This window comes from Cavia porcellus, unplaced genomic scaffold, assembly GCF_034190915.1.
Source record: "Cavia porcellus strain 051 isolate PalLab524CR breed Dunkin Hartley unplaced genomic scaffold, mCavPor4.1 scaffold_2, whole genome shotgun sequence".
Taxonomy (NCBI): domain Eukaryota; kingdom Metazoa; phylum Chordata; class Mammalia; order Rodentia; family Caviidae; genus Cavia; species Cavia porcellus.
This window is the reverse complement of record NW_026947485.1, coordinates 104829810-104846052: the sequence shown is the minus strand read 5'-3', so window position 1 is coordinate 104846052 and position 16243 is coordinate 104829810. Positions and strand designations below refer to the sequence as shown.

The window sequence follows — 16243 nt, the reverse complement described above, 5'->3', positions numbered from 1 at the left end:
ACCAGGCCCCTAACCTCACACTCTTTATGGCTCATAGATTTTGGTTGTATGCAGCGCTGTTCAAAGAAGGAATCCGTCCTTCTTTCAAGGCTTTTAAAAAGGTCAACTCTTCATTACTACAGGGGCAGAGTATGCAGGCAATACAAGGCACTATCAGCTTCTCTATACCTAGGAACAAGCCAGGAAGGTGTTCTGAGAATTCATTTGAACCCAGAGCAGCAAGAGAGGCAGGAAGAACCATGCCTTTCACCTCCCCTGTAGGGCTTTTCCAGAGTGTGAGGTCTGCCCTCTGGGGATGGTTTTTTTTTTTAAGACAGGGTCTCTCTATGCAGTTGAGGCTGGCCTTGAGCTCACTTTGTAGCCCAGGCTGGTCTTGAATTTGCAGTAATCCTCCTGCCTCAGCCTTCAGAGTGCTGGGATTATAGGCATGCACCCCCACACCTGCTTTTTCTTTTTCAAATCCATTTTATTCAAACATAAAAACAAAGAAAAAAAAGAAGAAAACTACAATACAATTTCAAAGCATATCAATCAGGGGGTAACAATGGTCCATTACACTGCACGTTGTCATCCTCTGGGGACTTTTTTGAGGACATAAGATTAGCAGACATTTGAATTTCAAAGTATTTCTCTGTGCAAACTAGAGACAACGGAATAACAGCCAGTAATTAAACAATCCACATGGAAAATCGTGAGCAGCAGAGGTGTCAGGGGTCAGCCACACTCATCATTTCTACAGGTGGCTCCTGGCACTCGATATTATCACTGTCCCAGCCTACAGGCTCTCAGAGAGAAGCTGGTGAGCTGAAGAACGCAGGGCCTGGTGAGGTGAGAGGAGGTGACCCGAGCCTATAGCCCACCAGGAAAAAGGCCAGGCTATACCTAGAGTTTCTGTCTCTGGGGCCATGTGTTAAGGGCTTGGTCCTGGGGTTGTGGCACTCCTGAAAGGTGATGGAACCTTTATGTAGGACACAGTTGGAGGAAGTTAGATAACTGGAAAAGGCCTGCCCCTGAAGGGGTTCTGGGACCTGGCCCCTTACTCTCTATCTTTGCTTCCTGGCCATCATCAAGTGAGCAGCCTTCTCTGCCATCCATGCCCACTGTGACGTGCTGCCCCACCACAGGCCCAGAGCAATGGGGCCCATGGATCACAGAAACCACAGAGCCAAAAACCCTTTCTTCTTTGCATTACCTCAGGAATTTTGTTAGAATAATGGAAAACTGACTACCTCAAGCACTGATGACAAGAAATATGCAAGCAATGTTGTCAAAGGCAGACAGACAAGGGTAGCACATGTCCCTGGGTAAACAGCACTTGGAAGAGCGTTCAACTGGAATGATGTCCAATGTCAGGGTGAGGGGCAGGGGTCCAGGGCAAAGAGACTGCTGAAACTCCTCCTCAAAATACTGGAACCACACTTGAGGGGATAATGGAGCCTGAAGTCCAGTACCCCATAGGAAGAAGACTAATTCCCGGGCCCCATGCTTCCAGGTATGTGAGAGACACAGACCCTGGCAGAGAGAAGGATGAGGGCTTCTCAAAACCGGGGTGCCAAAGGGCAGCTCATTAGGCTTTTGCATCAGCTCATTAGGTTTCTGAGTTCAGATGGAATTTCTAAGATATGAAACAAAGACAGTGGAAGAACAGACAGACAGCAAGAGCAAGCATTAATTAAAATCAAGGCTCATGGCAACTCGCACAGCTCAGACTCTGCAAGCTGGCACGGCGAGCTTTTGAACGTGCGCCTATCCTCTGGCGCGCCTTCCCTCTGTCTTCCTGAGCTGATTCCATCATGGCCTCCAGGCTTTTTGGCAAAGCCTACTCAGTTTTAATTTCCTCCCAAATGTTGAAGAAAGCACAACACTGCATTCTAATTTACTCGTATGGCTCCTCAAACCACACGCTTTTACTGTTGTTCTCAAGATGAGTCACTGGGTACGTGGCTCTGTGCACTCCACACGGCATCAGTGGGTGGACAGCGCTTCTCACTGACACTCGGACAGTCCACTCGGCACCTGCTTCCCCACTCTCAGTTATTTGTGGGATCCTGAGAAGAGTCTACACTTTTGATAGTGATATATCTCCTTTCCTTCCATAGAATACACAACTCCTGTGGAGAAAACCAAGTATCCATCTCTCAGGTAAGGAGTCCAACCTTCAGAGAAGGAAAAACACAAACTCACCAGCCCTCAGAACCCTGGAATAGTGAGCCCCCAAACAGCCACCGCCCTCTGAATACAACCAGAGCATCCTCAAGTGAGGGATGTGTGTAGGTGTGTGTAGGTGTATGGGATCTCCCCTCCCCAGTCCCTCAGAGGCTGGGAGGCTTTGGGTCCAGTCTGGCTCAGGATGGCCAGCAGTGCTACTGTCAAAATTGAATATGCCAGTTATTCCCCTTCTAGGTACTTTCCCCAAAGAGTTAAAGGTGTCGTATTACCATGATACATCCATGCTCATGTTCATAACAGCACAAGTCACAATAGAAAAATCTTGGGCACAGTCTGTGTGTCTATCAATAGATAAGTGGATAAAGAAAATACAATATTTACACACAGTGGAGTATTACTCTGCCATAAAGAAGGATAAACTTGAGTTACTTGTAGGAAAATAGATGCACCTTGACACCATAATGTTAAGTGAAATAAATCAGACAAACAAGCTTAAATGCCACATGGTTCCTCGTGTGTGAGAAACCCAAACTATAAATACCAAAATGAAAGATAGGTAATAGGGAGTAAAGAGATATTTTGAAATAGTGAAGGGATCAAGAGATGGAGGGCAGGAAGAAAAGAAGATGGAAAAAGAATCCAAAAGTGTTGTGTATGTATACCTACTCCTCACAAGGAACATAATCATCATGTACTGCAAATATGTACTGAAAACTAAAAATAAGTCAAAATATCTTTTATGAAAAGAATTCATTATAGTTTCTTTAAAAAACACTATTTGTAAAACAGAGAGAAAGAGAAAGAGAGAGAGAGGAGAGACAGAGAAATAAAAGAGAATAGTGAGGGAGGAAAGAAGGAAGGAAGGAAGGAAGGAAGGAAGGAAGGAAGGAAGGAAGGAAGGAAGGACACAGTGAGAAGCCGTCTCCCTTTCCCTGGACAGCCTTCTGGGTGATGTCCAGGGTGCTGCCTCTTCTCAATCCTTTTCCTGATTTGAGCTCACTGATCACAGCTTGGCCTCACTGTTAGCCACTCTGGAGCCCAATAGTGAACCCACCTTAATCTATGCTCCTAACTAACCCTGCCTCCACTTGAACCTTGTCCTAGCCTTAGCATTGTCCCAACAGGACCAGCTGGTAGGCAAGCTGCCTGGTAGAAGCTCTGATTGGGCTCATGTCCACCCTTCCTGCACCAACCCAGCAGCCCCATCCTTCCTGACAGCTGGTCTGCTGCAACCCCTGCCCTCCTAACCCCTCAACTCCCATGTTGGTCTGGTTTATAGGAGAAGCTACATAACCGTTTTTCACACAGACAACCATTTGTAAAGTCCATCCCCTCACATGAGCAGAACTTTCCCCAAACCTAATGGATTCCCCAAGCCACGGCTACACTAGCTCGAGGTATTGGGATGAGAAGATATAGTGTGATGTGGACACCTCACTCCAGGTCCTCTTCCAAGCTGACCACATAGAGTTCCTTAGTCACCTATTGGTTGGTGCAAAAATGAGCTTAAACCACAATAATGTGACCTTGACCTTAGACTCAACATTTTTTTTTGTACTGGGGATTGAACCTACAACCTCGTGCTTGCCAGGCAGGCACTTATGCCAATGAGCTAAATCCCCAGTCCCTTACAGACTCAACTTTAAGTGGCAACTTCTTGTTCTCACTGCTGTCTCCTCCACCAATATCTCCAAGGTTCTTTCAGGTTCCATGGATCAATGAAGAAAGTGAGAACTCTCTTTTGGATGATAAAGGGTCCCGTGAGTTCAGAATTAACTCACCTCCCGCGTAAAGCAACACAAATCCTGAGAGGCCAAAATCTGGGGAACTGTCTGGGCTGAAAAAGATAAGCAAAATACTGAAGGAAGAGCAAAAGCAGCTCCAGGCTAACAGGACTGGCCAGTACCCCAGACTTGAATCTTTGCCTCTTGAGGGTGAGGGGGACAGGAGGATGCCTGCTCATGCGGAATCTTTCGGTGCACTAAGGAACCAGTACTACGGTGCCATATGGCACGCCCTCCTACCATTAACCTAATGCCAAGACCCCAGACCCATGAGGCCATAGAGAACCACCTTGGTAGGCTGAGGGAGAAGAAATGAAGCCCTGAGAAAATCATTCCTGCGCAGTGGTGACAGGAGCCCAGCCAGCAGATGGCCCAGGTGGGTGAAGGGACCAGACTGAGAGCTGGATGTGCAGAGCTTCCTGACTTGAGTACCTAGCAGGAGGGAACAGGGCCCTTTTGGGAATGGGGCATATCTAGGTCTCACAAACCCCGCAAACAAGGGTTCAAGGGGAAGGGCTAACATGCAGGTAGTGGTTAATTGGAAAACCAGGAAACAAAAAAAAAAAAAAAGAAGAAGAACCAGGTTTTAAAAAATACTTTTAAAGACCTACACAAACTTCAGACACCACAAAACTATTACAAAACAATTATTTCTATTTTTAAAAGTAGGCTATTTTTTATAGCAATTTTGGAGTCACAGCAAAACTTAGCAGAAAGGACACAGAATTCCCAGGTAATCTATGCCCGTCCTCCCACACAACTTCTTGCTGCATTGTTTTGGGGTTTCTTTAAAGAAATAATTTATAAGCTTGAAAATCACTTAAGGGAATAGCAAGTTATAAGAAGTGGAATTTCACACATGAATTAAAAAGAAAGGTAACAAATATGATCACTGAAATTAAAAGCGCAATAGATAGGGCCAGGGATTTAGCTCAGTGGCATTAGTGCCTGCCTGGAAAATACAAGATCATGAATTCGATCCCCAGTACCAAAAAAAAAAAAGCACAGTAAACACTATGGAGTAGACTGAGTACCAGAAGACAGAACTGGTGAACTGAAAGAAAATTTAGCGGGAAAAACCCTGTAATTAAGCATAAATAGATAGAAAAGAAAGGTAGAACACAAGGTTACAGAAGGAGAAAATAACAGAAGCAAACTGAAGATACAGTGACTGAGAATTTCCTAGAATTGATGAAAGGCCAAAAAAACGCCCCCAAAACCCAAAGGTTTGCTGGACATGGTGGTGCAAGTCTGTAATCCTAGTACTCGGGAGGCTGAGGCAGGAGGATTGCTATGAGTTTAAGGTCAGTTTGGGCTCATAGCAAGACCATGTCTCAAAAAACAAACAAACAACCCCAAAGGTGCAAACATAGGTATATTAGTGAAACTTGAGAAGAAAGACATAGGAGAGAGAAGACACAAAGAAGAAAATAACGAACGAACAAACCCTGCCCAAGGAAAAGCATAGTATGTTCATAAGAAGGATGGTCAGAAGGACAGCTGATTTCTTACAGGAGGAAAGAAACCTCGAAACTATGGAATAACATTTTAAATATACTTTAAAGAAAGTAAGGCTGGAGATTTAGCTCAGCAGTGTAAGCACCTTCCTGGCAAGCACAAGGTTGTGAGTTCAACATGGTTGTGTGTTGTAGCAGCTGCAACACAAATTCTAACCCCAGTAGAGATATTTCACCCTTATTCTAGAAAGCTTGAGACAACAACAACCACAAAAGGAAAACTGTTACGGTGTGTGTCTGGGTGTCTGGATGTCCCCCACCCCAAAGCCTCACGCTGTCAAGGCAGACAAGCTTTTTTGAAGTGGCTGAATCTAGAGTTTGTGATTGATTCATGGCCCAACGCTGGGATTCTCTTCTTCTCTCCTTGATTTTTCTGTCTTCATGGCCATGAAGGGCTGCCCCTCAGCCACACCATGTTGCCTTGGAGCCAGCTGACTATGGACTGAAACCTCCACAAACCGAGAGCTAAGTAAATCTCTCCCACTTTAACTCTGGGTGTTGAGTATTTTGCCTCAGTAATGACACAAAAGTAAGAAAGACAAAAACCACAAGTATCGGGCCAGAGATACAGCCAATTGGCAGAGTGCCTGTCTAGCAATCATGAGGTCCTGAGTTCAATTCCCACTACAAAAAAACCAGTATGGTGCCTGCACTCAGTGAAGTGGAAGCACTGCTGTAGGATCCACCTCAGGAAAGAGAACTTCAGATGGAAGATTTGCAAGACAAATAGAAATTAAAAACAACAAAATTGGTAAACATGTAGGGAAATCTAAAAGTCACTACAAATTGTGATAATAATTTCCAGTGGTGTTATATAATAACCAAGATAATAATAAAATACCAAATAACAAAAACATAACTTAGGAGAGAGAGCTCCGAAGTTAAAGTATCCCACTTCTTTATCCGAAAAGAGAATTTTTATTCGTTTTAGCCTTTTATGTTAATTTTGTGTGCTGTTTTTTAGCATTCATGAAAATAATAGAAAAATATATAGGGTTTAGTAGAAGAGAAAAATTTTCAGTAAGTGTAAAAGAAAACAAAAACGAGAAAAATAGTTGCAGTAAGCAGAAAGTACACTGGGAGGAGGAGCATAAGAAGAAGCCAATTTGCCCTTCCTACAAGCTGTGCAAGCCACGTGGGTCCCAGGAAGAGAGAAGCCAGTACACACACACACACACACACACACACACACACCGTAGGCCACCAGCTGGTGCAGAGGACAGGATGAGTTGCTAGTAACCGACGTACAAAAATAACTGAATGCTTGTACTGCCTGATTGACTTTGCAGGCCTAAGGCTGGTAGTCTGAGCATCCCCTAGGAGGATGACAGTGTGCAATATAGCAAATATGGGGGATTTCCTTCTGTCTTGTTTTGCAAATCCAATATTTCTCTCACTGTTTAGTTTTGTTCCAATTTTTTTTGTTTTATTTAATGCTCTGTTTTGACTCGTTATATTGTTTTGTTTTATTTGATTTTACTGTCTGATGGTATGGACAACTATTCTGAAGATAACAAGAGATATTATGGTAGCCATTGCTGATTTCCTATTATCCTGTTTTGAAGTTCTGTGCCACTTTCACGGTTTTGTTTTCACTGACTTTCTTCTGTTTTACTTCGTTAGGTTTTATTCTCTTTTAAAAAAAATATAGGAAGCACATAATAAAATAGATTTAAGCTCAAATTGAAACATTAAGTGGAAATAGAGAAATACACACTGAGGAGGCATAGGTAAAACAGTAATGTTGACAGCATAGCCTGTAAACCTCCCCAAATTTCTTCTTGACACAAAACAGCAATGGCCATAGCAAAGTGAAACAATGGATTTTAAAAATACTCTACAAGACAAGGTAACAAAGTACTGCCTGTCTTCTGATTATCTATTCTGACGTTAACAAATTTACAGGCTTAGACAAACACTTCCTTAAGAGTAGGGGTAAACACCTGTAATCCCAGCTACTAGGGAGATTTCGGCAGGGGGATTTGCAAGTGGGACTGAGCAACTCAGGAAGACCCTATCTACAAATAAAAAGTACAAAGGTGCTAGGGATGTAGTTTGGTGGTTTAGCATACACAAGTCCCTAGGTTCAGTACTACAAGAAAAGAAAATCATTTTGTTCAGGCTTGTGTGGGCAAGGACCTGGGGAAAGCTCAGCTAGCTGTTTACCTCTCCACCGTGTACTATCAGCTGAAGCTATGGGGCTCAGAGGATCCCTGACTACAATGAGAGGAGTCACAGAGAATTTTGTGCCATCTTGATTGTGACAGATAACCAGGCCTGGGGTGTGTACCTCTGGATCTAGCTACTAGGAGACTGAGGCAGAAAACTGCTTATGGTCAGGAATTTGAAATCAGTATGGGCAACACTTATAATAATAAAATAATTAAAGGCACCCTAGTTATAGTTCCCAGAATACCAAGGTAGAGCTAAGTCCCATCAGCATCAGGTAACACAAGTAACAATCCAAGATCCAGTGCTGGAGGAAAGGGGACTCTTATTTTTAACTGACAAATTTCCTATACATCAAGGTTAAGGGGATTTGACAGTTCTGCAAACTCCAGAAGTCAGAAATCACTAACCAGAATTTAGCTCAAAAATAAATGCTTCCCACTTGATGTAAACTCTTGGGAGGAAAAGTCAATCTTGATTAAAAGACAAATACATACACACTTTTGTATGAAAACAAAACAAAGCCCCAGTTATTTTTTTAAAAAGTTAAATAATGCAAACAAAATGGGGAAAACCCCTTCAATTTATATGTAGGTAAATAGCTACTTCCTATGTTAAGAACGCCTAATAATTAAGAGAAGCCAAATAACTCCACAGTAAAAGTTTCATTGAGGGCCAAGGATTTAGCTCAGTGGCATAAGCACCTCCCTGGAAAGTGTGAGGCCGTGAGTTCGATTCCCAGTACCAAGGAAAGAAAAGAAAAGTCACTGAAATTACCATGTCTCCCCTCCATAATCAGATGGCACTGCCCAGGGGCTTCCACACATGGAGACTACACAGTTGTTTTCCTTTTGTTCTGGAAAACCTACTACTAAGAATCTATGCAAACAGACTTATAAAACTATCCCCTTGGCATTATCTGAACACAGAGAACACAAAACTGGGAAGCAACTGCAAGTAAAGAGAACAAATCCCAGGATCATGATCCTCATCCCAATCTCCAGACTATGTGCTGAGCCAAGGCAAAACAGGAAAACACAGGCAAGCAGGAAACAGCCAAGAAGGCTTCACGGACAACAGCCAGCAAGGTGACAGCCAGTCTCAATGGGTAGAGCCAGTCTAAAAGGTCACTGGGCGATTCATAGCAGGGGCGCAGGAAGGGATCTCCAAGAACATGAAGACCCAGGCCCTGCTTTAACACAGGATTAAAGGCAGGCAGAGGCAAGTGAGCTGTGTAAAGATTCAAACTCTGTGTGGAAAGGAGTGGTGTCATTGAAAACATCTCCCAGATAAGAGGAAAAGATGGAAGAGATAAACTCCCCTTAACAATCAAGTCAAGAAGAGAAGAGAAAAGAGGCCTTGCAAGAAAAAAATCAGAAGATTCACAAACAAGCAAAACAAGCAAAAAAATACCTCACTAAAATGTCTGGACTCTAGCAGCCTGACACAAACGTGTGTTACTAAGCAGGAATCCTGTGGACTATTCAACATCACAAAGATGAGCAAAGAGAGCCCTGGAGAAAAGCAGAAAACAAAACCTCACACAAGAAAACTCACACACAAAAACAACCCCAAAGCAGAAGAAACTCCACACAGCACACAAGGGCATGAGAACCACCTTGTATTAGAGGCTTGAAAGCCAAAATGAACCCAAAATGGGAAAAAAGGAATTTCTGGGGGAAAAGGGGATTAAAAAAAATTACCTCAGAAATAAGAGACAAGACATTCAAGGCAGAACAGATTCAGATGAAAATTTAATAAAAGTCACTGAAGAATGGGCAAAAGGGAGAAAAACTTAGGAAAATAAAATGATGTTACAGAAAAAGCCTAAAGGGGCCAGAGGGGAAGAAAGGGAAGACAGACAGGAAAGGGATAGAGGATGGATTTTCAGACAGTGGAACAGAGTTAATGTTTAAAATGATCACCAAGAAAGTCTTCCATATATACATGAAGGAAAAACTCAAAATCTACACATTTTGAAGGGCTCACCAGACATTCAGAAAAATAAATCTAGACCACCATCTTTGACACATACTTGGCAAAACTATGAGATGTCAAAGCTAAAGATAAAAATCCTCAAGGCCTCCAGGCAAGAAAAAAAATCCATTAACATGAACTCAAAAGAAATAGACAAGCATCAGATAACACCAGGTAACCTTTTAAAAACAGGACACAATGGCACACACTTATAATCCCAAAACTCTACGGGCTGAGGCAAGATGATAAATTTGAGCCCAGTTTACACAAATCAGCAACTTAAGACCCTTTCTCAATATAAAAAAGAGCTGGAAAGCTGCATGTGGTGGTGCGTGCCTGTAATCCCTGCACTCAGAAAGCCAAGAGAGGATGACTGCTGGGAGTCTGAGGCCAGCTAGGCTACACAGAGAGACCCTGGCTCAAAACCAAACAGAAATAAAATAAAATTTGTGAGCATATATCTTGTCATTTTGGAACAGGGTTTCACTATGCTGTTCAGGCTTGCCTTGAATTCACTTTGTAGCACAGGCTGGCCTCAAACTCACAGTGAAACTCCTGCCTCAGCCTCCCACATGCTAGTATTATTGTCGTGCACCCACCATGCCCCACTCAGGGGATATATTTTGGCATGAAGACCTTGGATTCAATCCCCAGGATTGACAAAAATCTATCAGTCCTCAATGAGAGAAAACAAAAACCATGACCAGAATGTCCTATGGTTCTAGAAAATAAGGAAGTGCTATGATGAGGAGGAGGAGGACAAGAACAATGACAAGGACAGGCTTACAAAGAACCTAGGAGCCGCTCAGGAGCTCTACAAGTCCAATCCAGTGCCATTTACATAATAGAGTAAATACTATTATGGGATTTTAATCCATGGGATAAAGCAATTATTCAAGTTCTCTGCTGATACAAAAAAACAAATTAGTAGACAAAGGAACCATTTTCCTAACATGGAATTCCAATTAGTAAATGTAAAAGAAGGAAACAAATTGAAGGCCCATGATAGGACAGGAGATGCCACCATGATGACTGTTAGTTGGACATGAGAAGCACAGTGACACCAACGCAGGGGCGAAAATGCACGACACAGGATTTTCAGGGTCTCAGCACACCACTCTGAGATATTTATCAACCATAAATGGAAAGGTATGAACAGATACTTCTGAAAAGGAAGCCATGTCACAGAGGAGAAAACCTCACACATGACCTGGTAGTGTAGGCCATTCAATGTCACAGTGCAGTGTGCAGAAGGCATAGGAACCCACTAAGGTTTTGTCACCAAAAATGGACAGCCTGTGTACTACCAGATGGAGATGAGATTCACTTGGACTGAGGGCCACTGCACAAAATAACAGTGAGTAATCTCCAAAAGTTATTAAGGCCATACAGGACAAGGAAAGACTGGGCAAGTGTCATAGAAAGAAGGAGAAAGAACCACTAAATGCAATGTGGGATCCCAGATGGGATTCTGGAACAGAAATGAGGATAGCAGTGGGGAACTAGTGAAATTTGGACGGGTCTGTGGTTTAGTTGGTAGCACCATACCAATGTTGATGCCCTGGTTTTAATAAACGTACCATGCTTACACAAGAAACTGATGGTAGGGCAGCATGGACAGAAGGTGCACAGGCTCCTGTTCCAGCCATGGACAGTGCGACCCACTGTGGCAGCTCAGCTGCACCCTTCCCCGCAGCTACTTAGCAGCTTCTATTCAGTTCCATTTGTTCCTATCAATGGCATACTATGGAGCTAGTAGAGACCACAAGGTATGCAGGACAGAAAAGGTGCCATCAGCCTTGTTGGCCCAGCCTGGCCCAGTGGAGGTTGTACCCCAACTGAGTCTCCCCAGGTTCTCCACACCAGAGACGGTACTTGACTAGGACCATAACTGCCCATATTCAGGTCTGCGATGCCTGTCGTATCAGAAGTGAGCCCAATATCCTGTATGGCTCCCACATAATCTGTGCACAGGACAGGGCAAGCCCATTGCCCACCGTCTCCTCACAGGCCAGCCTCCCTCTTGCCCCTTCCTACTGCCACCCATAAACTCCTCCCAGTGCCTCTTCCTTTCCAACCCACCTCAACTCTGCACAGATCTTCGAAAGACCCATAATAAAGCCTTTAAAAATACAATGGACTAAAAAATGGTACTACCGTGCAACAGAGTACTACTTAACCTTGAAAAAGAAGGAGCATCTGCTGTTTAAAACAACATAGATGGCCAGGAATACAGCCCAGTGGCACAGCACCTGCCCAGCAAGCATGAGGTCCTCAGTTCAATTCCCAATACCAAAAAAAAAAAAAAAAAGGATGAAACATAAGGACATTATACAAAGTGAAATACTAAGTCAGAAAGACAAAAAAAAATGGATGAAACATAAGGACATTATACAAAGTAAAATAGTAAGTTAGAAAGACAAGACTGCACAGTTCCACTCTAAAATAGTCAAATTACAAATTAATAAAACTGGAATAGGGTAGTAAGAGCCAAAGGAGGAGAAACAGAGCATTAAAACAAACAGGCACAAAGTTTCCCTGAGATGGGCAAGCTCCAGACATCTGCTGTATGACCTGGTACCTGTAGCCAACATCTGACTGTAAGTTGCAAAGTATTACAAAGTTAAAAATCTGTCATGAAGATAAATGTCCTGTAATTGTTAGCTACCACACTAAGACTAAGAGAGAAGAAGAAAAGAAAATGAGCTCCTGGAGGCTGTTTCTGTGAGAAGGATCCCTTAACCTGACTTTGGCCAAACGGCTGAGATCCGGTAACAGTGAAGGAGAGAAGTCAGCCAGAAAGTGACAGAAGGCATTGAAGAAGGGAGCACCTGGGCAGAACCAGAGCAGAACCTGGACAGCGAGCGGCAAGGTCCCTCAGGCCAGCATCCTGGCTGACATGTGTCCTCGTGTGCCATGTCCTGTGGTAGACAGGCTCTCCTCACTGGCCCCATCATGGCGCCCATCCTTCGACCTCACTTATCTAATCACCTCCCAAAGTCCCACCTCCAAATGCCATCCATGGGGACCAGAGCTTCAACATGTGAATCTGGGGGAAGCCACACAATTCATCCCCTGCAGGACAAACGATCAGCAGGAGTTACCTAGGCAGGAGCCAGTCATGAATGCTAATGATTGTCTTGATTGTACTTTTCTAAAACTTAAGAATTTCCCTTATAATTAGAAGGGGAAAAAAAGGTTCAGGTTTGCAAAGAGGCCCAAGTGCTCACTTAGTGCAACACCAAAGACTTGGGGAGAAGCCAAGCCTTCACACACAGCACATCTTGTACAGAGGACCCCAGCTTTGTGGTGTGGGGCAGGAACATCCCCAACACCGTATGAGTGCCATGTCCAAGCTGGTTCCTATTGTGGCTGCACATGAAGGGCGCCGTGTTCACCTGCCTTTGTGCCCTTCCCAGCCCAGCCTCCAATCTCTCTAGAGCCAAAGGCCCATCCCTACCCTCCCTGACACAGGTAAGGAAATCAGAGCAGTGCCTGGCATGGAGCACTATTTCCTCTTTCATATCTTTTATTATAATGACAATTATTCTTAATTTTTATGCCATTTGTCACAATCTTCTCAAACTTGCAAATTATCACAAATGAAGCTTTTGGTACCCAAATCCCAGAACTTGGGACTTGTTGATTGTGAACAGTTAATGACCACCAGCTTAAACCACTGCACGTTGGTTTCTTTGGAGGATGAGAAATGTTAGAAACAAGGACTGCAGCTATAGGTTTGTGACTGGTTCTTAGGGGTTACAGAACTAAAATCACCAATCCTCTTCACCTCTTCCTTTACATAGCTCATTTTAAACAGTATGGATGGCATCTGTGTAAATATTTTCAGTATGAAAAATGTCCTGAAACAATAAGCTTATATAGTTTATAAGGTTTGCCTGAAAACCTTATCTCAAACCAAAATTATATCTTCAATCAACTTCCAACGGAAGCTCAATATTGTAAAACTCCTTTTTTCCAGTCATATTCTTTGGAAAATGCCAACTAATGCAGGGCAATGCTACCAACTCTGCACCAGTGGGTCCTCTGTTTACCTAGTCACAGGGCAGCACCCAGCCCAGGGGGCCCTGGGAAAGTGGGTGTTGAGGCTCCAGAAACTAAAGCACAGATGAACCTGGAACTGGCGGTGCTTCCCTAAAACACACCACTGTGCCGACATCAACACGCTTGATGGTGTTCGGTTGACGTTCCTGGAAACTGTCCTAAATGGAAAATGCTACTCTTAGATGCTGAATTTACAGAAGGTATGTGGAGCTCTATCTGCCATTAATTAAAATACTGCAGGTAGCCAGAGGGAGTGTTGATTCAAAGCCACAAATCAACTCTCAGGGAGAGGCACTAGGAAGCTCTTGCCTGCTCTGCTTTCAGGCCTGAACCCTGACAGACAACGCTGTCCAGTCCAAGGTGGAGGAACAGTCCTCCAGCAGCCAAAAGACCCCAGGCCCCGTCTCTGCCGAGCAAGACAGAGGACATTTCTGCTGTTCTGCAAGTGAATGTTCAGGTCTGCAAGTCACCACTCTTGTTGCTTGTATTTGCAGACAGCAAGAAAAAAAGAAAGAAATTGAAAGAAGGAAGGAAAGAAAGAAGAGAGAGAGAGAGAGAGAGAGAGAAGGCTTTAATGCATTTTATGACAGCAGGAAGAAAATAATGAATCGAAGCCTAAGATGTAAAGCAGATTATTATTAAAGATATCAACTGTGTCTCCCAGGAAGCAAGGTCAAAGGGATATGCAGAAAAAATTTTTTCTAGGAAAACTGTTCAAGTCAGAATAGCCTTAACCGAGTCCTGAACCAAATCAAACCCTTTATTTTGCACCTTCTGATATTAATCAGCACCTGACAGCTATGCAGCCACCCCCGGAAACCCAAAATAAGTGAAATTTAAAACTATATTTTTAAAAAATCGCCGGGCAGCACCTTCCTGAAAGAGGCACAGCAAAAATGCTCAAAGGCTTCTCGCTGGCCTGCGATGCCCAGCACCTGCGCGGCCCCACCCAACGCCGAGTCCCGCGGCCTGCGAGCCGTGGGGCGGTGCGGCCCCAGCTCGGGCACAAACCTGGAAACAAGCTCAATGAAAATAGATGGCCAGCGGCCCGCAGAGGTCCTAGGGAGAGGCTGAAAGGACCCCCATCCCGGGCAGGGAGGGGCGCCTCAGCCACAACACCCGTGACCTGAGGGAGCCCCCGCGGCCACGGGCGGACACCAGCGGCCCCGGCGCCCGGGCCAACCCCGCCACCCGGCCACCCGCGCTACCCTATGCCCGCAGCCCTGCCGCGCAGGGCGCCCGCGATCCAGGACGCACCGTGCCAAGCGCCGCGGAGCGCAGAGACCGGGTTTGGGCGAGCGCGCGCGCGTACCTGCCCCGCCCGGCTGCTGGGAACGCGGGGCCCCAGAAGACCGCCGGCTGCTGCTTACCGAGGCTCCCCGTGAGCAGGCTCTGGCCGGCGTGGGCTCTGGGGCGGCAACGTCCGACGGCCCCGCTCAGCCATTGCAGTGGCGCTGCGGCGGGCGGGGGGCGCGCGTCACCGCGGGCGGGCGCCCCGAAAACCCAGCCCTCTCCGACCCTCCGGCTCTCAGACCGCTGCCGCCAGTGCGCCGGATCAGCGAGACCCTCCTGATTTCTCCAAATTGTTCGTCTTGTCCTTTAAGGAGCAGGTTTGCAATGTATTAAAATAAGAAACATGCTCCTGAAAATAACCGCGGTTGCTGCAGAGGAGTCTGCAGAGGGAGGGCAAGAGGTGAAAGCCAGCTAGATTTAACAGGGCGTTGCTCCCCGCCAAGGAACGCGGGCTTACGAGGTACTTATCCAGGCAAGAATTACTCTGGTTTCCTGCTGGATATGAGCAGCCATGAGAAGCAACGAATAGTTGCACGTGTGTGTTCCAGTCATTAACTCTTGGCTTGCCGTCTCCAAATGCTGCCTCCCGCAGCCCTCTTGCTGGAGAAATACTTCCTGGAAACTTGTAGCGAATGAATCATGTCATGGAATCCATAGTTCCATCCTTCTCCTTTTGTTCTTCCTGGGTCTTCACCTGTCAAGCAGAAAAATATTGGTACACACTTCATTCAGAGTCACTGGAGGGGGTAGATGAGTGAATAAACCTCACATACTGTAAGAGCAAACACTGTTTTATGAAAAGTTACATCCTGGTTACACGATTCTTTAGCAGAATGCACCAAGATTATAAAAGAGCACAACCCAAAATTCTAGCTATGGAAAGCAAAGTGGATTTCTACGCATAATTGGGCAGCCTCTCCCACTTTCTCCTGGACCTGTGCATTCTGGTCACAGGAAGGTCAGAGCCATGTGCTGGTTGTTGGAGAAGAATGCATGTGGTAACACAGAATCTCAGCTTTGCAACGGTTGACCTGTGAGGTCTTTAAAACAGGACATTCCAGACTGCTGTGACAGCAGATATGTCATAAAGCTTGTAAATCCAGTGGACATCAGCCCGTGTCTCAGTTTTTGAGGGTTTTTTTTTTTGTGTGAGAATTAGTTGTGAATGGGATAGTGTAAGAGTGAACAAACCATTCAGTCTCCAGTAATGGAAGCTCAGTGGCTGGAGAAGGAAAAACTGCTGAGAAAAATAAAGGGTCTGTTCTCATA

General features: G+C 44.8%; 1 protein-coding gene across 4 annotated transcripts in view; it reads right to left on the bottom strand.

The window, feature by feature from the left end:
* The window catches only part of Jakmip3 (Janus kinase and microtubule interacting protein 3), a 158259-nt gene extending 142711 nt beyond the window's left edge, over nucleotides 1-15548 (bottom strand). For 2 of the 4 annotated variants that reach the window (XM_063244961.1, XM_063244960.1), the window contains exon 1: nucleotides 15052-15548. The gene's annotated coding sequence lies outside the window, so the exon portion shown is untranslated. Of the gene's footprint in view, nucleotides 1-14938 lie in introns of all 4 variants that reach the window. The other 2 variants (XM_063244962.1, XM_063244963.1) reach the window with 2 other exon arrangements.
* Between the last annotated feature and the right edge of the window lie 695 nt (nucleotides 15549-16243).